This window comes from Pan troglodytes, chromosome 5, assembly GCF_028858775.2.
Source record: "Pan troglodytes isolate AG18354 chromosome 5, NHGRI_mPanTro3-v2.0_pri, whole genome shotgun sequence".
NCBI lineage: Eukaryota > Metazoa > Chordata > Mammalia > Primates > Hominidae > Pan > Pan troglodytes.
The window spans coordinates 96,704,159-96,729,833 of record NC_072403.2 but is presented as its reverse complement, the minus strand read 5'-3'; the positions used below and the strand labels follow the sequence as shown (position 1 = coordinate 96,729,833).

Here is a 25,675-nt window from a genome sequence, read left to right as displayed (position 1 = left end):
CATCTCATGATGTGAACGGCATACTCACTGCTAAAGGAGACTTGTGGCTGTCAGACAACCGTTTGCTTAAATATCAGGCTGTATTACTTGAAGGGTCAGTGCTGTGACTGTACACTTGTGCAACTCTTAATCCAGCTGCATTTCTTCCAGATAATGAAGAAAAGATAGAACATAACTGTCAAGAAGTAAATGCGCAAACCTATGCTGCTCAAGGGGACTTTCTAGAGGTTCCCTTGACTGATCCCAAACTCAGCTTGTATACTGATGGAAGCTCCTTTGTAGAAAAAGGACTTTGAAAGGTGGGATATGCAGTGGTCAGTGATAATGGAATACTTGAAAGTAATCCCCTCACTCCACGAACTAGCGCTCAGCTGGCAGAACTAATAGCCCTCACTCGGGCACTAGAATTAGGAGAAGGGAAAAGGGCAAATATATATACAGACTCTTAAGTATGCTTACCTAGTCCTCCATGCCCACACAGCAATATGGAGAGAAAGGGAATTCCTAACTTCTGAGGAAACACCTATCAGACATCAGGAAGCCATTAGGAGATTATTATTGGCTGTACAGGAACCTAAAGAGGTGGCAGTCTTACACTACTGGGGTCATCAGAAAGGAAAATAGAAGGGAACCGCCAAGCAGATATTGAAGCCAAAAGAGCTGCAAGTTGGGACCCTCCATTCAAAATGCTTATAGAAGGACCCCTAGTATGAGGTAATCTCCTCCAGGAAACCAAGCCCCAGTACTCAGCAGAAGAAATAGAATGGGGACCCTCACGAGGACATAGTTTCCTCCCCTCAGGATGGCTAGCCACCAAAGAAGGAAAAATATTTTTGCCTGCAGCTAACCAGTGGAAATTTCTTAAAACCCTTCACCAGACCTTTCACTTAGGCATTGATAGCACCCATCAGATGGCCAAATCATTATTTACTGGACCAGGCCTTTTCAAAACTATCAAGCAGATAGGGCCCGTGAAGCATGCCAAAGAAATAATCCCCTGCCTTATCGCCATGCTCCTTCAGGAGAACAAAGAACAGGCCATTACCCAGGGGAAGACTGGCAACTAGATTTTACCCACATGCCCAAATGTCAGGGATTTCAGTATCTACTAGTCTGGGCAGATACTTTCACTGGTTGGGTGGAGTCTTTTCCTTGTAGGACAGAAAAGGCCCAAGAGGTAATAAAGGCACTAATGAAATAATTCCCAGATTTGGACTTCCCCCAGGATTACAGGGTGACAATGGCCCCGCTTTCAAGGCTGCAGTAACCCAGGGAGTATCCCAGGTGTTAGGCATACAATATCACTTACACTGTGCCTGGAGGCCACAATCCTCCAGAAAAGTCAAGAAAATGAATGAAACACTCAAACATCTAAAAAAGCTAACCCAAGAAACCCACATTGCATGGCCTGCTCTGTTGCCTATAACCTTACTAAGAATCCATAACTCTCCCCAAAAAGCAGGACTTAGCCCATACGAGATGCTATATGGACGGCCCTTCCTAACCAATGACCTTGTGCTTGACTGAGAGATGGCCAACTTAGTTGCAGACATCACCTCCTTAGCCAAATATCAACAAGTTCTTAAAACATCACAGGGAACCTGTCCCCGAGAGGAGGGAAAGGAACTATTCCACCCTAGTGACATGGTATTAGTCAAGTCCGTTCTCTCTAATTCCCCATCCCTAGATACATCCTGGGAAGGACCCTACCCAGTCATTTTTATCTACCCCAACCACAGTTAAAGTGGCTGGAGTGGAGTTTTGCATACATCACACTCGAGTCAAACCCTGGATACTGCCAAAGGAACCCAAAAATCCAGAAAACAACGCTAACTATTCCTGTGAACCTCTGGAGGATCTGTGCCTGCTCTTCAAGTGACAACTGTGAGGAAAGTAACTAGAATCATAGATCCCCATGGCCCTCCCTTGCCATATTTTTCTTTTTACTGTTCTCTTATCCCCTTTCATACTCACTGCACCTTCTCCATGCCACTGCACTACCAGTAGCTCCCCTTACCAAGAGCTTCTATGGAGAATGCGGCTTCCCGGAAACATTGATACCCCATAGTATAGGAGTTTTTCTAAAGCACACTCCACTTTCACCGCCCACACCCATATGCCCCTGCACTTCAGGCCATACATTTCAATCCCTGTATCTTTAACCTCCTTGTTAAGTTTGTGTCTTCCAGAATCAAAGCTGTAAAACTACAAATGGTTCTTCAATTGGAGCCCCAGATGCAGTCCATGACTAAGATCTACTGCGGACCCCTGGACGGGCCTGCTAGCCCATGCTCCAATGTTGATGACATCGAAGGCATCCCTCCTGAGGAAATCTCAACTGCACAACCCCTACTACACCCCAATTCAGCAGGAAGCAGTTAAAGCCGTTGTTGGCCAACCTCCCCAACAACACTTGGGTTTCCCTGTTGAGAGGGGGTACTGAGAGACAGGACTAGCTGGATTTCCTAGGCCAACTAAGACTTCCTAAGCCTAGCTTGGGAAGGTGACTGCTCCCACCTTTAAACACGGGGCTTGTAACTCAGCTCACACATGACCAATCAGGTAGTAAAGATGGCTCACTAAAATACAAATTAGGCTAAAAGCAGGAGGTAAAGAAATAGTCAAATCATATATCACCTGAGAGCACAGGGGGAGGGTCAATGATCGGGATACAAACCCAGGTATTCGAGCAGGGAGTGGCAACCCCCTTTGGGTCCCCTCCGATTGTGTGGAGCTCTGTTTTCACTGTTAAATCTTGCAACTGCACACTCTTCTGGTCCACGTTTGTTCTGGCTCCTGCTGAGCTTTTGCTCACCGTCCGCCACTGCTGTTCACCGCCGTTGCAGACCCGCCATTGACTTCCACCCCTCTGGATCTGGCAGGGTGTCTGCTGCATTTCTGATCCAGCGAGGCACCCACTGACACTCCCGTTCGGGCTAGAGTCTCACCATTGTTCCTGCATGGCTAAGTGCCTACGTTCATCCTAATCAAGCTAAACGCTAGGTGCTGGTTTCCATGGTTCTCTTCTGTGACCCCATGGCTTCTAATACAGCTATAACATTCACCACGTGGCCCAAGGTTCCATTCCTTGGAATCTGTGAGGCCAGGAACCCCAGGTCAGAGAATAAAAGGCTTGCTGCCCCATCTTGGGAGTGGCCTGCCACCATCTTAGGAGCTCTAAGAACAAAGACCCACCCAGTAACAGCACCACTGCACTCCAGCCTGGGCAACAGAGCAAGACTCTGTCTCAAAAAAAAAAAAAAAATTACATAGCCTCAGACCTCTGAAATACGGCACATTATAAATTATTTAAAATATTTTACAGAATATTTATGGAAAGTCTATCTGATTGAAAGTTAGATAGAAATGAAAGTCATGTGGTATCTGATCTCAGTTTACTTGCTTCATGTTCCACCTCCATTTTGCCTCTCAAACTCATCAAGCCTTTTCTTCCCTAAGAAAGCAGCGGCTTTGCAGACACAGTATCTTTGAGGTATTGTCATGAACTTAAACCTGCTATTCATATTCTTGACTAAGCTCAGTGAGAGAGATACCTCCAGTAGAGGTTAGGCAGCTTTTCTTCATGATCTGTGGACACTTGGCAGAAGTGCTGATGACAGTTGCAAGAACATGATGCACAGCAGTATTCTTTACAGCAGTTTAATCTGTGTCATCAAATCCCCAGAAACCATGATTAATAGCAGCACTTTAGTTTGTTCTCAAGTTGTATATTTGACAGTGGTGAACTTTGATCTACAGTCCCACTTTACAGAATCATTTTGACAAAAACATTTTGTGTAATCCTTTCATCTCATTAAGCACCCCCCCAAAAAAATCACATACGGGACATTTAATGCCATTGCTGTAAGCTGTGTGTTTAGTATACCATTTAAGTACTTTTAAAAATGTTTGAAACTCAATTTATTTATTATATATGCATGCCAAATTGTGCTATCCAAAAACATGGACCTCAGATCATGTAGACATAAATGAACGAATGAATGAATGAATAAAATTTTATCTTCTATAACCTTCTACTGGATTACTAAAGGATAGAGGGGTGAGTTGTGATCAGACATTGAGTAGTCAGCATCACACAAGGCAATCTTACCACCCAGAAGTGGCCAGTGAAGGATTTCTCAAGGTCAGATTTAATGAGGAACATGGAATGGAAAATTAATCCTATGGGGAATAATGAGTCCATGATTTAGTCTCAGATAAAATTATTTTTCTTTCATGTAGTTAGCTGGGTTAAATTAGTATTTTTTCATTTTTTCCCCCTCTATTCTTCACCCTATACATTCCGGGTGTAGAGAATACTCTTTCTATTCTTTTTATAATTCTCTTTCTGGAGCATCATTGCCCAATAGAAATAGAAGATGAGCCACATATGCCATTTAAATTTTTCTACTGGCCACATTAAAAGAAAAAAACAGTAAAATTAATTTTAATAATTGATTTAACCCAATGTATCTTAAATATTATTATTTAAACATATAACTAATATAAAACTTAATTCTGTAGGATTTTACTGTTTTTGTACTTAGTCTTTGAGCTCCAGTTTCTATTTTACACTAACAGTAAGTGAATTTTCACTTTTTACACTGCTTTCGGTTTAAAATGTAAACTTATATTAATTAAGATTGAGCAAAATTTTAAAACTCTAGTTCTGCAGCTACATTAGCCACACTTCAAGTGCTCAGTAGCCATGTGTCTGGTGGCTACCATACTGGACAGAGTTCTGAAGCATCAGTCAGAGAAATAGCTCTATGACTGGGGAACGTAATGTTATTCTGTTGAATACTATAGCAAATGTAGTCTTACCTAGGAATTACTGGAAAAATGAGAAGTAGGAGCATTAGGATATCTGGTACCTGTGTGTACTTTGTACCTGGTAGCGAAACGGTATCTTTTGTTTAAAATGTAAGGACTGAAAAGAGAAGCACACAGAGATGGAACGCAGGATCATTGGAAAGCGCTTTAAAAGTGGTAGCCACTACTGTGAGCTTGTTAGCCTTAGATTAACAATATGAATGTAAGATCTTTGAAGTCACAGAATAGGTCTGATATATAATAGGTATTTAGTAAGTGCTACTATCCTTTACTTCTTTCCTTATATTCATTGTAGTAGCCATATAGTACTTCATCAGTCAAAGGAAAAAATTGAGTCTTTCTTTATAGATGGTTAATGGTTGTGACCCAGGATATGTTCTCATATAAAGACGATCTTTAGAGGATTGTTGGAGAAAAGAGGAATTTCTTTCATACTCCATGGAAATGATTATTGGTTAATAATAAGCAGTAAATACACCAGGTGTATTAGTGTTACGTATATTTTGGAAAGAAAGTGCAGTTGAAATTGGGTATCAGATTTATTTGCCACTTTAATAGAAGCGTTAGGGGGGCAGGTGGTGTGGAAGCAAGTGAAATTGCTCAAAAAAATGTGCACTGGCCAGTGGAGTATTTCTGAGCATGGCTGGTCCCCTGCTGCTTTGTCCCTGGAGAGCAGAGCTTTCGTCCCAGCCTGAGTCTTCTCAGGATGGCCTGTCTGTTGTTTCTCCCTCTGCCACATGGTTTTAGATGCAATCCGGGATTTCCAGGAAGGCACTATGCCAAGGTTTCTAAGCTGGAAGACAAGATAGCAACTTTTGATGGAAATATGTCTGGCCTGTGTGATGCAGTGATTTAATTAATTATGTTCAAAGTACTAAACTACCATCAGCTGTAATAGTTACAGGAACTGAGGCTCCATGAAGAACACTGAAGTAATGGAAATCCAATAAAAAGTAACACTGAGTTGGCTTAGATAAGGGGAAAAAGGGAGATATCAAAGAGGAGGCTGGACTTCTTCTCTGTGTAGTTGACTCATTATAAACTTCAAGAAAAATCTGCTGGGCCCCAACACCATCTTTCATCGTAAAGTGAAAATGGTTGTATAGGAAAGATTATCACTGTGGCTTCTAGAGACTATGATCTGTTTCTGCTGTTACTGAGTTTATAAAAAGAAAAAAAATGCTTTTCCCAAAGTGATCATTTATGGGGCCTCCGCATTGGGATGATTCTGTTAGTTCTTGAAGCACTTGAATCTAAAATGTCCTACCAGGATAAGTGTCACTTTTGGAGATTGCATTAAATACAATATCTCATGAAAATTATATCATATTTAAGTTATTTTTAAATTCCTTTTGCTGCTGGCATATTTGGGTAGGCATTTGCAAATGCCATTAAGCATCTATGACTAGAAATGAGGAAAGAGAAAGAACTGAGCTTTCTCATTCTCCTTCTTACTGGTTTAGGTCATTTCTTTTCCCATATCCCTCCCTACATATGATCTGAGGTTGTGAGTTGACTAAGGCCTCAACTAAGGGCTCTGACACATGTGCCACTATGGGCTTTGGGGGAAGGGATGGGGGCAGGAGAGAGAGAGAGTTTTAATGGATCAAATACTTAATAATGGTTTGTATGTGCCAAGTAAAATTCTAAAGATATCTTATATATTAACACATTTGCTCCTAACAACAAGCCTCTGTAATATATGCTATTATTATCACCCCATCTTATAGACATGAACACTGAGTAATAAAGAGAGATTAAATAATGTGACCAAAGTCACTCAGCCTGTAAGTGTCAAAGTCAAGATTTGCACCCAAGGATCCTGGCTCCAGGGACCATGCTTTTCATCACTCTGCTGTCCCACCTCCTGTGTTATGTTATGGAACTTCAGGGTTTCCAAAGCACCTTATAAATGTTTTCCAAAGCATCTCGGTAGTAGAAGCTCATGAAACTGGTGGGCTACAAGGCTGGGATTCAGTCCCAGGTGGTCTCTGTCCAGGATCCTCTCTACTATATGTCACACACATGTTAGGTTCACAATAATATTTGTTAAGTAAATGAATATTCTAGAGAGGACAGGGAAAAAGTGCTTTTAAACACTGTGATGTTGTGATACTGAGAATCATACTGGGGTACTGGGAATGGATATTCTTAATTCTCAGTTGTAGAACATAATTTCCTCACTCCCTCACCATGCATATACACACACACACACACAGATGTACACACACATACACATCCTATTTTGTTTCCAACTAGCATATTATCCAAAACCAACTAACTGATCAGTGTCAACTTCTTGCACAAATGCATCCTTTGAGAGTTTCTTGCTGAGAAAGAATAAGTGTAAATTTTAAGAATTAGTGCAAGGTATTTCTTATTTTATACCCTTTGTGGGGATTGCCTGCCCAGACCCTAGCACAAACCTACAGAGCTAGCAGAGTAGACAGAGAATGACTGCCCAAGAGTGTCCCTCAGGGTCCCCAGCTGAGTGAGGCCCTTCACAGTGAGCGAGGACAAAACATGTGAGGCAAAACACATGAGCTCTTGAACACAGCCTGTTTCTTTCCCCGCAGCTCTGTAAAATCAAAGTTGGAGGCACCACAGGAGCTCTTTTAAAATGTCCTGGCCAGCTTGCTGCAGCCCAGATGTTGTTCCAGTCATTTTGCTGCAAGCTCCAGTAATCGCATGACTTGAGCTGCTCCTCTGCAGACCCGCTAGCCTCCATTGGCACTGCTCCTGTAGATGTTACAGATGCCACAACTCATTTCTTTGAAGTCAGTGTGTTTTTTTAAAAAACACCACTTTCAACAGATTTGGCCCAAATTCTCATTATATAAGCTGATCTTCTGGAACATCTGTCACTGCTGTGGCTTCAGCCTCCATCCTCTACTGAAGTATGATAAATTGACATTAATAAATAATGAGGCAGTGGTGAGTTTAACATACATATTATGAGGCATTGAGGCTAAAATGGCAGACTTTCATCTTTCAGAAAGACCAAAAGCATAGATTAAGCAAACAAAGGAAACACAGCTAGGTTCCAGATGACAACCTCCAACTATTGCTGGCTTAAAAAAATTATAATGTACCTCACATAATTGACTGTCTCTAAATAATACAAATTGACACAAGGTTAATGGGAATGGCTGGGGCTTCATAGCTGGAGACATATTAACACAGCATAATTTCCATTCTATACCCTCTTGGTTCCCATTTCTCCAAATGCCCTCTTTTGTCCAGAGAAAGTATTTTCTTAGCAGAAATAACCATTGCAATTCAGTCTTATGTTGACCTCTACCATAAAGAATAATGTCATAGTGGTATTATGCACTTAGGTAACACCAACCTATCTCATTGCATGGTGTGATCTCATTGGCCACAGTCTCATTGTTACTGTCAATGTTTAGTTGCTCATTATTCTTCTGTGGGGTCATATTGTGTTCCTCCTATGTGAGTACCTTTAGGCATATGCTAGTGAATGCCCTTTGTGAAAACAGAAAAAGAAGCAGAATCTGGTTACTCTCTAGTGTGAAGTTCAATGCTTTTGAAATTCATATATTTCCATTTATTCATGGCCAAAGATAACCTAAAATCAAGGCTAACACATGTAGTAAAAAAAATAGCAAATGGGCTGTGGTTCAATCCTTTGTTCTTTGGCACACACACACGTGCACATACACACAAGTTTGCATACTCTTAACCTGTACTTGTGTGCCCAGCCTCCACCTGTCTTTTGTATCATAAAAGCTCTCTGAAGCCAAGGACAGCATCTGGCTGGTTTAGCCTGTATAGCTCCAAGTTTGTGTCATGCAGTGGATGCTTAGTAAATATTTAATGACAAAGGAAACACTGCTGTAAGTGAGGATGACTATTATTACTATTTAGCAATGAATGAATGGAAGGAGAGAGATGAATTGCCTGATGCCAACACAGCAAGTCAGTTGCAAAGTATACTTTGGAAGGCTGAGTGCTTGGACTGTGCCTGGGCTTTTTCAGATTTGGGCATAGAACACTTTGTTGTTGGCTTAGAGCTTGCTAAAATTAAAGCAAGAACACAGACCTCTGGGAGTTTACATTTTAAAAGCAAATATAGTGTGGAAGCCAAAACTAAGAGTATCAAAAAGTGAGAAGACCAGCTGAAATCAGCAGACACTGGTAACACAGAGGAAAAAGGATAGGAAGTTTCTCTGTTGGTGCAAAACCCAGAAGTGACTTCTCCTTGGTTCCTTTAAGGAATACTTCCACCATAGGCCAATATGGTTATGATAAAACTTCATTTTATTTTACAGCCAACAGTTCAGCATTATGTACCAGTCACAGTTCTTAGACATAAAGAATGTAACTCACTACAGGCTTACAGTCTAGATCACAAAGATAATTAATTACTCCTGCCCATACTCACTTCTAGACTTGACCTATCTTAAATTGACATACTTGCAAGTCGATAGTGCAAGTATAGCAAGTATACATATCGTACTTGCATTTATTTTCAATTTTAATGCAAATTCTCATATATAGACTTTTTTCATTTTTAAATCGAATTATTTTTTTTTCCTTTTTTTATCATACTTTAAGTTTTAGGGTACATGTGCACAACGTGCAGGTTAGTTACATATCTATACATGTGCCATGTTGGTGTGCTGCACCCATTAACTCGTTATTTAACATTAGGTATATCTCCTAATGCTATCCCTCCCACCTCCCCTCACCCCACAACAGGCCCCGGTGTGTGATGTTCCCCTTCCTGTGTCCATGTGTTCTCATTGTTCAATTCCCACCTATGGGTGAGAACATGCAGTATTTGGTTTTTTGTCTTTGCGATAGTTTGCTGAGAATGATGGTTTCCAGCTTCATCCATGTCCCTACAAAGGACATGAACTCATCATTTTTTATGGCTGCATAGTATTCCATGGTGTATATGTGCCACATTTTCTTAATCCAGTCTATCATTGTTGGACATTTGGGTTGGTTCCAAGTCTTTGTTATTGTGAATAGTGCCACAGTGAACAAACCTGTGCATGTGTCTTTATAGCAGCATGATTTATAATCCTTTGGGTATATACCCAGTAATGGGATGGCTGGGTCAAATGGTGTTTCCAGTTCTAGATCCCTGAGGAATCGCCACACTGACTTCCACAATGGTTGAACTAGTTTACAGTCCCACCAAGAGCATAAAAGTGTTCCTATTTCTCCACATCCTCTCAAGCACCTGTTGTTTCCTGACTTTTTAATGATCTCCATTCTAACTGGTGTGAGATGGTATCTCATTGTGGTTTTGATTTGCATTTCTCTGATGGCCAGTGATGATGAGCATTTTTTTCATGTGTCTTTTGGCTGCATAAATGTCTTCTTTTGAGAAGTGTCTGTTCATATCCTTTGCCCACTTTTTGATGGGGTTGTTTGTTTTTTCCTTGTAAATTTGAGTTCATTGTAGATTCTGGATATTAGTCCTTTGTCAGATGAGTAGATTGCAAAAATTTTCTCCCATTCTGTAGTTTGCCTGTTCACTCTGATGGTAGTTTCTTTTGCTGTGCAGAAGCTCTTTAGTTTAATTAGATCCCATTTGCCAATTTTGGCTTTTGTTTCCATGGCTTTTGGTGTTTTAGACATGAAGTACTTGCCCATGCCTATGTCTTGAATGGTATTGCCTAGGTTTTCTTCTAGGGTCTTTATGGTCTTAGGTCTAACATTTAAGTCTTTAATCCATCTTGAATTAATTTTTGTATAAGGTGTAAGGAAGGGATCCAGTTTCAGCTTTCTACATATGGCTAGCCAGTTTTCCCAGAACCTTTTATTAAATAGGAAATCCTTTCCCCATTGCTTGTTTTTGTCAGGTTTGTCAAAGATCAGATAGTTGTAGATATGCACCATTATTTCTGAGGGCTCTGTTCTGCTCCATTGGTCTATATCTCTGTTTTAGTACCAGTGCCATGCTGTTTTGGTTACTGTAGCCTTGTAGTATAGTTTGAAGTCAGGTAGTGTGATGCCTCCAGCTTTGTTCTTTTGGCTTAGGATTGACTTGGCAATGCAGGCTGTTTTTTGGTTCCATATGAACTTTAAAGTAGTTTTTTCCAATTCTGTGAAGAAAGTCCTTGGTAGCTTGATGGGGATGGCATTGAATCTATAAATTACCTTGGGCAGTATGGCCATTTTCACGATATTGATTCTTCCTACCCAGGAGCATGGAATGTTCTTCCATTCGTTTGTATCCTCTTTTATTTCATTGAGCAGTCATTTGTAGTTCTCCTTGAAGAGGTCCTTCACATCCCTTGTAAGTTGGATTCCTAGGTATTTTATTCTCTTTGAAGCAATTGTGAATGGGAGTTCACTCATGATTTGGCTCTCTGTTTGTCTGTTATTGGTGTATAAGAATGCTTGTGATTTTTGCACATTGATTTTGTATCCTGAGATTTGCTGAAGTTGCCTATCCGCTTAAGGAGATATACAGTCATGTCATCTGCAAACAGGGACAATTTGACTTCCTCTTTTCCTAATCGAATACCCTTTATTTCCTTCTCCTGCCTAATTGCCCTGGCCAGAACTTCCAACACTATGTTGAATAGGAGTGGTGAGAGAGGGCATCCTTGTCTTGTGCCAGTTTTCAAAGGGAATGCTTCCAGTTTTTCCCATTCAGTATGATATTGGCTGTGGGTTTGTCATAGATAGCTCTTATTATTTTGAGATACATCCCATCAATACCTAATTTATTGAGAGTTTTTAGCATGAAAGTTTGTTGAATTTTGTCGAAGGCCTTTTCTGCATCGATTGAGATAATCATGTGGTTTTTGTCTTTGGTTCTGTTTATATGCTGGATTACATTTATTGATTTTCGTATGTTGAACCAGGCTTGCATCCCAGGGATGAAGCCCACTTGATCATGGTAGATAAGCTTTTTGATGTGCTGCTGGATTTGGTTTGCCAGTATTTTATTGAGGATTTTTGCATCGACGTTCATCAGGGATATTGGTACAAAATTCTCCTTTTTTATTGTGTCTCTGCCAGGTTTTGGTATCAAGATGATGCTGGCCTCATAAAATGAGTTAGGGAGGATTCCCTCTTTTTCTATTGATTGGAATAGTTTCAGAAGGAATGGTACCAGCTCCTCCTTGTACCTCTGGTAGAATTCGGCTGTGAATCCATCTGGTCCTGGACTTTTTTTTGGTTGGTAAGCTATTAATTATTGCCTCAATTTCAGAGCCTGTTATTGGTCTATTCAGAGATTCAACTTCTTCCTGGTTTAGTTTTGGGAGGGTGTATTTGCCAAGGAATTTATCCATTTCTTCTAGATTTTCTAGTTTATTTGCATAGAGGTGTTTGTAGTATTCTCTGATGGTAGTTTGTATTTCTGTGGGATTGGTGGTGATATCCCCTTTATCATTTTTTATTGCGTCTATTTGATTCTTCTCTCTTTTCTTCTTTATTAGTCTTGCTAGCGGTCTATCAATTTTGTTGATCTTTTCAAAAAACCAGCTCCTGGATTCATTGATTTTTTGAAGGGTTTTTTGTGTCTCTATTTCCTTCAGTTCTGCTGTGATCTTAGTTATTTCTTGCCTTCTGCTAGCTTTTGAATGTGTTTGCTCTTGTTTCTCTATTCTTTTAATTGTGATATTAGTGTGTCAATTTTGGATCTTTCCTGCTTTCTCTTGTGGGCATTTAGTGGTATAAATTTCCCTCTACACACTGCTTTGAATGTGTCCCAGAGATTCTGGTATGTTGTGTCTTTGTTCTCATTGGTTTCAAAGAACATCTTTATTTCTGCCTTCATTTCATTATGTACCCAGTAGTCATTCAGGAGCAGGTTGTTCAGTTTCCATGTAGTTGAGCAGTTCTGACTGAGTTTGTTAATCCTGAGTTCTAGTTTGATTGCACTGTGGTCTGAGAGACAGTTTGTTAAAATTTCTGTTCTTTTACATTTGCTGACAAGTGCTTTACTTCCAACTATGTGGTCAATTTTGGAATAGGTGTGGTGTGGTGCTGAGAAGAATGTATATTCTGTTGATTTGGGGTGGGGAGTTCTGTAGATGTCTATTAGGTCCACTTGGTGCAGAGCTGAGTTCAATTCCTGGATATCGTTGTTAACTTTCTGTCTCATTGATCTGTCTAATGTTGACAGTGGGGTGTTAAAGTCCCCATTATTATTGTGTGGGAGTCTAAGTCTCTTTCTAGGTCTCTAAGGACTTGCTTTATGAATCTGGGTGCTCCTGTATTGGTTGCGTATATATTTAGGATAGTTAGCTCTTCTTGTTGAATTGATCCGTTTACCATTACATAGTGGCCTTCTTTGTCTCTTTTGGTCTTTGTTAGTTTACAGTCTCTTTTATCAGAGACTAGGATTGCAACCCCTGCCTTTTTTTGTTTTCCATTTGTTTGGTAGATTTTCTTCCATCCCTTTATTTTGGGCCTATGTGTGTCTCTGCACATGAGATGGGTTTTCTGAACACAGCACACTGATGGGTCTTGACTCTTTATCCAATTTGCCAGTCTGTGTCTTTTATTTGGAGCATTTAGCCTATTTACATTTAAGGTTAATATTGTTACGTGTGAATTTGATCCTGTCATGATGATGTTAGCTGGTTATTTTGCTCATTAGTTGATGCAGTTTCTTCCTAGCCTTGATAGCCTTTACAATTTGGCATGTTTTTGCAGTGGCTGGTACCATTTGTTCCTTTCCACGTTTAGTGCTTCCTTCAGGAGCTCTTTTAGGGCAGGCCTGGTGGTGACAAAATCTCTCAGCATTTGCTTCTCTCTAAAGGATTTTATTTCTCCTTCACTTATGAAGCTTTGTTTGGCTGGATATGAAATTCTGGGTTGAAAATTCTTTTCTTTAAGAATGTTGAATATTGGCCCCCACTCTATTCTGGCTTGTAGAGTTTCTGCCGAGAGATCAGCTGTTAGTCTGATGGGCTTCCCTTTGTGGATAACCCGACCTTTCTCTCTGGCTGCCCTTAACATTTTTTCCTTCATTTCAACTTTGGTGAATCTGACAATTGTGTGTCTTGGAGTTGCTCTTCTCACGGAGTATCTCTGTGGCATTCTCTGTATTTCCTGAATCTGAATGTTGGCCTGCCTTGCTAGATTGGGGAAGTTCTCCCGGATAATATCCTGCATAGTGTTTTCCAACTGAACCTGCAGAGTGGTTCAATTCTCCCCGTCACTTTCAGGTACACCAATCAGACTTAGATTTGGTCTTTTCACATAGTCCCATATTTCTTGGAGGTTTTGTTCATTTCTTTTTATTCTTTTTTCTCTAAACTTCTCTTCTCACTTCATTTCATTCATTTGATCTTCCATCACTGATACTGTTTCTTCCAGTTGATTGAATTGGCTACTGAGGCTTGTGCTTTCATCATGTAGTTCTTTTGCCATGGTTTTCCGCTCCATCAGGTCCTTTAAGGACTTCTCTGCATTGGTTATTCTAGTTAGCCATTCGTCTAATTTTTTTTTCAAGGTTTTTATCTTCTTTGCCATGGGTTCAAACTTCCTCCTTTAGCTCAGAGTAGTTTGATCATCTGAAGCCTTCTTCTCTCAACTCGTCAAAGTCATTCTCCATCCAGCTTTGTTCCGTTGCTGGTGAGGAGCTGTGTTCCTTTGGAGGAGGAGAGGTGCTCTGATTTTTAGAGTTTCCAGTTTTTCTGCTCTGTTTTTTCCCCATCGTTGTGGTTTTATCTACTTTTGGTCTTTGATGATGGTGACGTACAAATGGGTTTTTGGTGTGGACGTCCTTTCTGTTTATTAGTTTTCCTTCTAACAGTCAGGACCCTCAGCTGCAGGTCTGTTGGAGTTTGCTGGAGGTCCATTCCAGACCCTGTTTGCCTGGGTATCAGCAGTGGTGGCTGCAGAACAGCAGATATTAGTGAGCAGCAAATGTTGCTGCCTGATCATTCCTTTGGAAGTTTTGTCTCAGAGGAGTACCTGGCTGTGTGAGGTGTCAGTCTGCCCCTACTGGGGGTTTCCTCCCAGTTAGGCTACTCGGGGGTCAGGGACCCACTTGAGGAGGCAGTCAGTCCATTCTCAGATCTCCAGCTGCATGCTGGGAGAACCACTACTCTCTTCAAAGCTGTCAGACAGGGACATTTAAGTCTACAGAGGATTCTGCTGCCTTTTGTTTGGCTATGCCCTGTCACCAGAGGTGCAGTCTGCAGAGGAAGGCAGGCAGACCTCCTTGAGCTGTGGTGGACTCCACCCAGTTCAAGCTTCCAGGCTGCTTTGTTTACCTACTCAAGCCTTGGCAATGGCGGGCGCCCCTCCCCCAGCCTTGCTGCCACCTTGCAGTTTGATCTCAGACTGTTGTGCTAGCAATGATTGAGGCTCCGTGGGCATAGGACCTTCTGAGCCAGGCTTGGGATATAATCTTCTGGTGTGCCGTTTGCTAAGACTGTTGGAAAAGCGCAGTATTAGGGTGGGAGTGACCCAATTTTTCAGGTGCTGTCTGTCACCCCTTTCTTTGACTAGGAAAGGGAATTCCCTGACCACTTGTGCCTCCCAGGTGAGGTGATGCCTCATCCTGCTTCAGCTCTCACTCGATGCGCTGCACCCACTGTCCTGCACCCACTTTCCGACACTTCCCAGCGAGATGAACCTGGTACCTCAGTTGGAAATGCAGAAATCACCTGTCTTCTGCATCACTCATGCTTGGAGCTGTAGACTGGAGCTGTTCCTATTCGGCCATCTTGGCTCCACCTTTTTTTTTTCTTTTTTGACAGAGTCTCACATTATTGCCTAGGCTGCAGTGTGGTGACACAATCTCGAGTCACTGCAACCTCCACCTCCAAGGTTCAAGCAATTCTCTTGCCTCAGCCTCCCTAGTAGCTGGGATTACATGTGCCCACCATCATGCCTGGGTAATTTTTGTATTTTTTTTTTTTTTTTTTAGTAGAGATGGGGCTTCCCCATGTTGGCCAGGCTGGTCTCGAACTCCTGAGTTCAGGTGATCTGACCACCTCAGCCTCCCAAAGTGTTGGGATTGCAGGCATGAGCCACCATGTCTGGCCAAGAGACTGATTTATTTTAATCATGATCCATTCCCTTCAGGCTGTGAGGCTGGGTAAATATTTATGTAATTTTTGCTTGATTCAGCACAAAAATATCAGCCACCTTAATGTGCCTGTGCTCAAGCTGTTTGCTAAAATATCGGATAATTTTGGTATTTATTATTATCCCGGGACTAAGATCTTTTAATTCAAAAGAATAGTTGAGTTGTCAGTGTTATTATAACTGATTCATTATATCACATTCTGTTTGTTAGCAATTCATGACTTGGTCTCAGAACTCAGAAATTAGAGCAAAAGAATTATAAAAGTATTTATATATGGATGTAATAATTTGGGATATTTTATATCCCATCTGCCTAGAGTTGACTTGTTATAACAAAAGCCTGTGTAAATTCATAGGCTACTATGTAGAGCTTAGCCCTGCACAGCAGATGTATTTGTATAATTTCTGTTACCAAAATATCTTGTAACCTCCTTCCACTACTGGCTTTGGGCTTTTGGGTACACATTGAAGGTTGTTTACCCAATAACCATTCTTCCTTTCTTCCTTACTATCAGAACCTCGGTTTTCTTTGGGGAATTATTTGTTCCCAGAGTTCCTTGCAGCTATTTGTAACTACATGAACACTTCAGGCCAATAAGATATAAATTGGTGTGTTTTAGGGATTTGTTGAAAAATGTTTGCTTTTCTAGTACAGAGTCTACATTTTACTTCTTATTCCTCTCCTGTTTTATTCTTCTCACTTAAATTATAATATAATTCCAGAAGTGGAAGAGCTATTTTGTGAGCATTCAAATCAAGGCATAGTAAATATAAGTTTAAAATTGAAGCTTTGAGTCAGGTGGCAGAGGGCCTTGTACATGAGGCTATTAACTCAGAACTTTTCCAGTGGGCCAGGCAGAGCCACTGACAGGTTTTGAGCACAAAACTGGCAGGAGTAGAGTGAAGTGCAGGGTCAGTAATAGGGAAAGAAGATTCTTTACAGAATTGGAGATGGGAAGCATGGACATGAGGAAGCTGGACTTTAATTAAAAGACTCTAAAATAGGATCCTCACTCATATTACAATTTACTTCTGAATCAGTAACTCAGTAACCAAAGTTTGGTCGAGGTCAGCATGATGTAAAATTAAATGATAAAAAATGTGCAATGTGTATTTTAGGTAGATAAACAATTTAGCTAAATAGCCAGTATATATGAATGTCCTATTCTTCTTTTCCACTTTCCCTGTTCCCCACCATTCCCCTCCCTCCTTCCTCCTCCCTCACTTCTTTCTCTCTCTTTTTCCACCATCCCTATTTGTAGCTTTATTCTAATCCAGGAATGATAGACTTTGGGGGAAATTTAGAGATTTCATTGTGTGTGTGTGTGTGTGTGTGTGTGTGTGTGTGTTTTAGCCATCTAGCTAGGGTAAAATCAATGAAAGGGTACATTGAAGATCAACTCACCAATCCATGGGTAATAGTGATTTATGTTAAAGAATTCATCAGCTTCAACTTGCAGTTCCCAAATCCCTCTTTGTTAGATGTGTGGTATTAAAAGCCTCATTGTTACAGAGAATCGTAACATCATGACCACACAGTGGCAAAGGCGTGGCAAGCTAACTGGTTCTATTTGGTCCAGAGTAAGTTTTTAAATTAAAATAGTCTAGATGTGCATTAATTAACCTGAACAGTACTTCCTGCTCTCATCCTTTTTTCTCCAGATTAAGGAGTATCACTGTTGTTTATTTGTTTGTTTGTTTGCTTTGTGCCTGCTGCATATTTGAAAGGCATTCAGCTCCTTCATGGTGAGTATTTAGTTTATTGCTATTTGGGAGGTAGGCTCTTAAAGTGAGAATGTTGCTGTTTCCCTTTCTGTAGACAGTCAGAAACAAACAAACCGAGAAAATCTATAGGCTCCTAACAGATGGGTTTTAAAAAGTAGGTCATATTTTGAGCCCACCAACTTTGATGACATCCCTATAACAGAAACTGGATTCCTAAGTGTCAGGACAATATAAATGAGGTTCTAAAATGGCCTCTGGATCTGTTATAGCTTCCAAGTACAGCTGGGAAAAAAATTTCAGAGGGAAGTCTCTAAGGATTTGGGAAAGTAAAAACCACTCTGGGAAGCCCTGAATTCATTGCTCTGTCTCGCTTTTTCCCTGATAGACGATATTGGGATTGATTCAGTCTTGAGAATTAAAGAATTCAGATGATGTGGAGATTTTGGGGGGAAAAAAGGGGGTATGTAAGTGTGTGTGTATGGCAAGGAAAAATCAATTTTCCTCCTTTTCGATAAGAAAATTAAAGCATATGGAGGCTAAAGTCCAACTATGCTGCTGCTTCACTTTAAGATAATCTGTTTTTGGCACCTGAAAGGCTAGAAGGGCAAGATGTGAAATCTGTGAGGAAGAAAGAGACCCCATCTTCCACCTGGTCTAGGATGTGTATACCAGGGGCACTTTAGGTAATAGAATTATGTACAGATCAAGTTAAAGAGCATGAAGCTCAGAGGAAGAGGGTTATAGGTTTATGAGAACTCACAGGACTAAGATAAAGTGCCCTTGTGTATTTTCCACTCTGGGGAGGGGAAATAAAATACCTTCTTAGATCCAAATATCTGTGGTTTCTCAGGCTTCATGCCTCATTGCTGAGTGAGAACAATTGGAAACCAGGAGGTACATTTATACATCAACACGATTTTGCCTCCAATGGAATGAAGGATGAAATGGCCTCCCCAGATTACCCCTTGTTGATTGCTTGATATCCCAAATGCTAGTCCATCAGAAATGTTTCCCAAGCTTAACTCCCCCAAATACTGTTGAACTAAAAATACTTTTTCATTACTTTTTGTCTTGTCTAAAGACTGCTTGCTCTTCCTCTCTCCCTCATGATCTATGTCTGAGATCCAAAAATATTTCTTCTTTTATGTCTTCCTCATTTTGACTATAAATTTTGGCCAAGACAGAAATTCTGCAACACAGGCTGTTACCAGGCATTTTTCACATTTGTTGCCTATGTGCTGATTTTTGTGCTATTATTTTCCAAAATTGATTATTCAATAAAGTAAGTCCACAACTTATGAATATGTATTGTCAACCATAGCCTTCCCTTTCCAATCAACCTGATGGATATCAAGTATTTTATACTGGTTGAGGATAGAAGGGGACAAGACAATATAATGAAAGCAGTTACAGTGATTGTATTTAGTCAAATGCAAATTTAGTACATGTATGTATATATACATATATATATACACACATATATATATTTACGTACACACCATACCTCAATGGTATTTGAATACATTGAAAATGTTCCTATCTCTACCCTGACTCTTTCTCTTTCCTTTCACACAAAACTATTGTGAGGCAGAGCTTTATCCAGAATGCGGAAGCTATTGTCCAATTGAGTGGAAATAGAGCCATTCATCTTGAAAATCTTGAAGCATATCTGCAATTATGTTAATTGCTATTGCACTATGAACAACGAAACTACTACTTATGCCAAAAAAAAAGTTAACAAGAGGAGGTTAACAACAAATGCACATGTCCAGCATATAGACAGCTGCTGGGCAGACTCAAACCATAGCATATGTCTTATGACTTTACGAAGAGAAATAATTTAAACTAAGGGTGTGAGGGTTGGATGCTCCAACTCATTTCCCATTGGGATAAACAAGGTGCTATTTACCATGCAATCAGACAGGACTTATTCTAAAATACCTCTGTGGGAAGAATTAACAATACATAAGATATGTGATTTCACCCTGACTTTCAACAGGAGATATTGACTTTGTCTTTAACTTCCTATGGATTCTCCAAGCTTTTCTATTCTAGGAGTAAAGAAGCCCCTAGAAGAGAAGGAAAATTGAGGAAAGTTGATAGTCCACAGAACTTTAATTCTCCTGAGCTTTGACTTTCTCACCTATCTGGAATATCGTGCTTTTCAGCTGACATTCTGAAATAGTTCTTTTGGTTCTACAGGCACATAAAAAATCATTTGGTTATTTTATGGCCTCTTATTAGAAGAACTTTGTGCCAAATTTGCAAGTCCAGGTCCTTATACATTTCAGCTGTGAAACCTTGGGCAGTTTCATAACTCCTCTAAGCCTCAGTTTCCTTACCTGTAAAAAGAGGATAATAACAGCACTTACTTCACAGAGATTTTGTAAGGTCAAATCATCTCACAAATGTAAAGCACTTATAATGGTGCCTGGCACATAATCAGCACTTACATAGCTTATATAGCACAGCATCACCACGTTAAGTATACACACTGACCAGTGGGATTTCTATTAAAAAGTTTGGGTGGCATTAGACATAAAAAATGACAATGAAGTACTCTAGGCTATTTGGTAGAGCTGGGGGGCAAAGTTGCCATTATATCAAGTATACAGTATATAGTACGGAAACTATTGTATTTAAAATCATTGTTTCTTCATTATAAAAGGGTTATTCATTTGCACTCAATTTTTATTTGGGCCTTTAAAATATGGAGTGCACTTAAAATACTATCTAGGATAGTTTATATCCTAAAGGTAATTATTAAACAAGGAAAGTGAAGATAAGACACACTGTTAGCAATCTTTCTTGCTTGTCCCATCCCATGGTCATATTTTCTTGGGGTCCAGCAGGAATATTATAGAATAAAAATGCACAGAACAATCTGACAGGAAGCTCCTTTACCACCCCTCACCCTTTCCCACTGACTCTATTTGGGAATCCCCAGGAAAGATGACATGCCCATGAGATCTCAGCAGATCTGTCTCACTACTTTACTTACTAGTCTGCTCCCTACTATATACCATCAAAATGGAAAACTAATGAATTCAAAAAAACTTTGGCTACTGCATCCTACATGGATTTGAATCTGCATATTCTGTCATTTTTGCTAACATTAGCACACAATCTAAGATTGCTCTAGTTTTTCTTTCAAAATTGATTGTACCACCTTACTTATTTTTGTAATAGGATCAATGATAATGAAATTTAGTTTCTTTTGCTCAATGATTTGGACATTTTAATCTAGAAAGGATTACCAACCTTTTAAATAAATACACCAGACATCGTCATTAGCCATGCTTGTTAAGATGTTGACATCAAATATAGGATCTTTGTAGAATCTGAAATGTAAATCTATTACTTTTGGATGCAATAGACAATATTTGTGGGACCCTATTTATTATGTTCAACTTTTAATAGCTTTTAATAGAATGTGTAAATTGTTTCATGAAGTAGATCAATAGAATCAGCATGAATAAAGACTGATATTCAATTCAATAAATATTTATTGAAGTATATTGTGGGAAAATTACAGCCTCTGCTCTCTCTTCCCTCAAAAAAAGCATTTGTTTAAGAAAACTGAGTGATAAAAGAATTAAGGAAGATCTGGCAAAACAACTGAAATCTGATAAATCCTAGGTTTCAGAATTCATTTGAATTTGAAACCTAGGATTTTGACAAGTCATCGTTAGATTCATCTCACCAAGTCCCAGTAGGTGGAAAATTCGACATATTTTTGTAATATATAATTAGGTGGAATGTGATTCTAGAGAGGGCAAACTGAATTGAAGTAGAAACCACATTTTTTCCTTGAGTGCTCTCTTTTGTAAAAACTGTGAGCTATGCAATCATGGTTTTAGATTTCATCATCATCATTTTTGCAACAGATCAAAGAGCTTTTATACATAAGCAATTATCCAATATTAACAGATGCACCCAATTTAAAAAAACCATAAACAGTTATGTACAAAACATATACCTACTTGCTTACAAAGGCAGAAGCTAGCATACTTTACTTAGACTGAAATGTATTAATATTATTCTGGTTGCTCTTCATCCATTACTTTAATCATATTAAGTGAATAATAACTATGAGGCATTCTACTGTCTACTAGGGATAAAGGTAAGTGGTTACTACCTCCAAGAAATCGACAGTTTAGTAGTCTAGGATACAAGTACAGAAATAAAAGTTTGGAGAGGCTATATAAAAACACATGTAGGATCTAGTGGGATCACAAAGGAATAAGTGATAATTAGGTTAAAAACAATTTTGTTGAAAATAAATCCAACTAGTTTGATTCTTGGCATCATTTATCATTTCACAATGCATATATATACATATGAACATCAAGTTGTGCAACTTAAATATATACAATTTCTATTTGTCAATTATATCTCAATAAACCTGGAAAAAAGTCTTGTTAACATAAAAAAATCGAGTGGATATTCAGTGAAATAATAAATTGATCAGAAATAAACATTCCTGATTATTGCTTTTTAATATAATGTGGGTAGTTTTGTTGCACATGAGAGCAATATCAAAAATTTGTTATTAGTATTTAGGCATTTTTTTTTTACTATTTCCAAGAATTAGAAATAATTAAAAAGAAGAAGAAGAAATTACCTAGGAGCAAGGAGGGAGTCAGTCTCACATCCAATTGGGGTAAGTAGGGGCATAAGTAAGACATTGTCATCAGAGGCCTCTTAGAAATGATGTTTAAGTTGAATTTTAAAAGACAGCTGAGCACCCTTATGTTTGGTTCAGGGCAGCCAGTAGCCTCCAGTGGGGTTGGGCTGAGCATAGGTGGCTGCGATCAAGGCTGCAGATGTGAGGGAATGGGGCCAGAACAATAGGAGAGCTGGAGCAGCTGGGTGTCAGAGCAGTAGGGGGTGTACCAGATCCTGCAGGTAGGCTGGAGGGATGAATTCTGATAACTTTGAGGCTGTGTTACTATAGAAACACTGTTATGAAGATAGTAAGCACTGGAAATATTAGTGAGAGAAGGTTGAATCTGGGTCTTTGGTTAAACTCTTCTGGAAGACTGAAGTAGATCTGGGTTATAAGTGCCCACCGATCACCAGCAGGGGCAGAAGAAAACTTTCTCTGGAGGAATGTTTCCCCGAGTTAAGGCTGTAGGACTTTCACAGAAAAATATCAAGCCATGAGTTCATATACAGAAATTAGTTAATACACTAGAAAGTAGGCCATGTGAAGGACAGTCAATAGACAGAATAAACAATACATTTGAACCTCTATGAACTGCTAAGTTTGAAACATTTAACAAAATAAAGGATGCAATTAAAAGATGAACAAACAACAAAAGACAAGCAAATATGGTAATTAAAAAAAGCTGAACTTCTAGAAATAAACAATTGTAAGTGTTGTAATTCAAAACAACTTAATGGATTGGTAAAAATAACAGATTAAACAAAATTAAAGAAAGTTTGTGAGCTGAAAAAGTAATCTGAAAAATCTATCTAGAATGTTGCAGAGATGATGAAATGAAATGTGATATCAATGTTGAAAGATATAGAAGATAAAAATAGAAGGTCTTACATATGTTCAATAAGAGTTTGAAAAAAGAGATTTGAGAGAATGGAGGAGAGGCAAAATATAACAAAGTAGCAAGTATTAATTTTCCAAAACTGATGCACATGTACCCTAAAACTTAAAGTATAATAAAAAATAAATAAATAAAATAAAATAAAATAAAATTATGACAACACATTTTCAAAGAGAACAACACAGCTCCAGCAGGATAAAGAAAAAGAAGTCCATCTTAAAAGCATCACAATACATTTTCAGAATATCAAGACAAGGAGAAAATACAGAAAGTAGCCAGAGAGAAAGGGTTGATCACCTACACAGGAACAACAATTATAATGACAGCAGTGTTCTCCACAGAGAAAAATGGAAGCCAGAAGACTGTGGAATAATGTTTTTAAAATGCTGATAGATAACTGTCAACCTGTACTCCTGTTCTCTTCCTCCCACTAAAAACAAAACACAAAAACATCTTTGAAGAATGAGGGCAAAATACAGTCTTTTACAGATACAAGAAAATTTACAGAAATTCAAGGGAATTTACTACCAAAGAATCCACTCTACAGGAAGTCATGAAGGCTACATTTCAAGAAAAAGGAGACTGATCTCAGAAGGATGGTCTAGATACAAAAACAGTGAGAATGTAAATGATAAACAGAAATGTAAACATTGTGTAAAGTAAAATAACACCATATATTTTATGGTGTTACAAAATACATAGAACTAAAATATTGGACAAGTACTTTATAATTTCAGTGGAGGAAAAGTTATTTTCAGGTCTGTATCATTCACAAGGGGTTCAAGACATTTTTAAATTTTAGACTTTGTTAAGTTAAATATGCATAATACAATTTCAAACAGAACCATTAAAAAATAGAAATAGAGCCAGTAGTGAGCTGGTAAATGTGGAACAATTGGCTCTCTGAAGACAAAGCCCTAATTTGTGGCATTTGCCAATTTCCATGGTGTAAATAGTCCCACCATGAATGATTTCAAGCTACCTACATGAAGTCACTGAACTTCATATTGAGCAAAGGATCAGAAGTGAAAGGAAAGGAATCGGAAAGGATACCTAGAAGGACATACCAACGAGATCAAAGGAAAACTAAGAGAGTGTTGTATTCTGAAAGCTAAGTTAATAAAGTGTTTCAAGGAGGGAGGGAGTGATCATATTAATGGAGAATATTAGTACTCACTAAATATCCATGTTTATTTCATTGATATGAACCTCCTTATGTTAGGTTGGTGTTGTGTCACTAGATTCTGGCTAATGGGGTGGATATCATAGTCCTTCCTGACCTTAAGTAATTAGAAGGAACCAAGGGCCAACCTACTGAAATAGAAGATTCCCCCGTGGCTAGCAAAGTTATATAAGACTCCAACAGACATCTTATGATGTCTACTGTGTCCTGGGCACAGTGCTACTCCCAAAGAATAAAACAGTGAGTAAAACAGGAATTTTGAAATGATTGTGTAGCAGTTATACTCTTGTTTCAAGTGTTTTCAAGTCACAAGACCATGTAGTTCAGTTCTATAAACAACTACTTTAACAGTGGCATATTCCCAAAGGAGCATTCTTTATGGGTACCAGAGTATAGCAATACATGTATGTCCCTTCTCTTATTCCTTCTCTACATCAAGCAAACATAGCCCTAGGCACTGAAACATAGCCCCAGGCTTCTCTAGAAACTAATTTCTTCAGTGTTGAAGGCCATTGATCTCTACTGCTTTTTTGTTTTGTTATAGTGAGTCACATTGTACTTCAGTGCTGGCAGTGGTTAGGTCCTGTATCAGGTGAGATAAAAACACGAATACACTTGCACATTAATACATGAACATAAACGTACACAAAATTTCAATGGCCTCAAGTCACATAAAAATAGATTCATATTCATTAGTGTAGTGTATGAGGTCTGGAATGGACCCACCCAGAGTGTAGGCTTATCAGAATGGTGTCTGTATAGCTTACCAAATTCCACATGAGTAGAGCTAGAGGAAATCTGAGAGATCATTCAATCCAGTGTTTATCAAACATTCTTCTAGACACAATACATAGAACTATATTTTAAGACACACACATGCACACACAAAAACAGAAACACACACACACCTAACTGAAACAAAAGTCTCAGGAAAGAATATACCATGCAGAAGAGGACTCCAGTCTGCTGGCTGGGTCAGAGCCCAGCTGAGGCAGGCAGGGGATATAAGGAAGAACCAGCACCCCTTTCTCCTCAGGCACCCCTACACCCACACTAGGTCTCTCCTGATGAATTGAGGTGGACAGTGACCTCACAATGCACTTAAAGGGCAGGACAACTGACAACATCCTATACAATGGACTGTGGAGCTGTGTCTGGGTGGCACTGTCTACAGCTTGTACCACCTTGGCTGGGTTTTCTTCTAGAAGAAGTGAGATCAAGAAGCCTGGTAGACCTGGGGAAGTTGTAAAAACATCAATGAATGCTGGCTTCTGTGAACACCAATAAAAAAAAAATGAAGCAGTGTGATATTTTCTATCCTGTCCTGTCCTAA

The 25,675-nt window shown here is 39.2% G+C and overlaps 1 long non-coding RNA gene across 2 annotated transcripts; it reads right to left on the bottom strand.

Annotated features, from left to right (window-relative positions):
• Positions 1-5,366: 5,366 nt before the first annotated feature.
• On the bottom strand, positions 5,367-25,424 carry LOC100609683 (uncharacterized). Of its 2 annotated transcripts, XR_001718564.1 has the most exons (5): positions 25,285-25,424; positions 20,857-20,936; positions 19,739-19,937; positions 8,183-8,319; positions 5,367-5,626 (listed from the first exon to the last, which is right to left on the bottom strand). It is a non-coding gene; the product is annotated as an uncharacterized LOC100609683 (long non-coding RNA). The 2 variants fall into 2 exon arrangements; XR_680865.2 differs by lacking the exon at positions 8,183-8,319 and having other exon boundaries at positions 25,285-25,423.
• Positions 25,425-25,675: the final 251 nt, after the last annotated feature.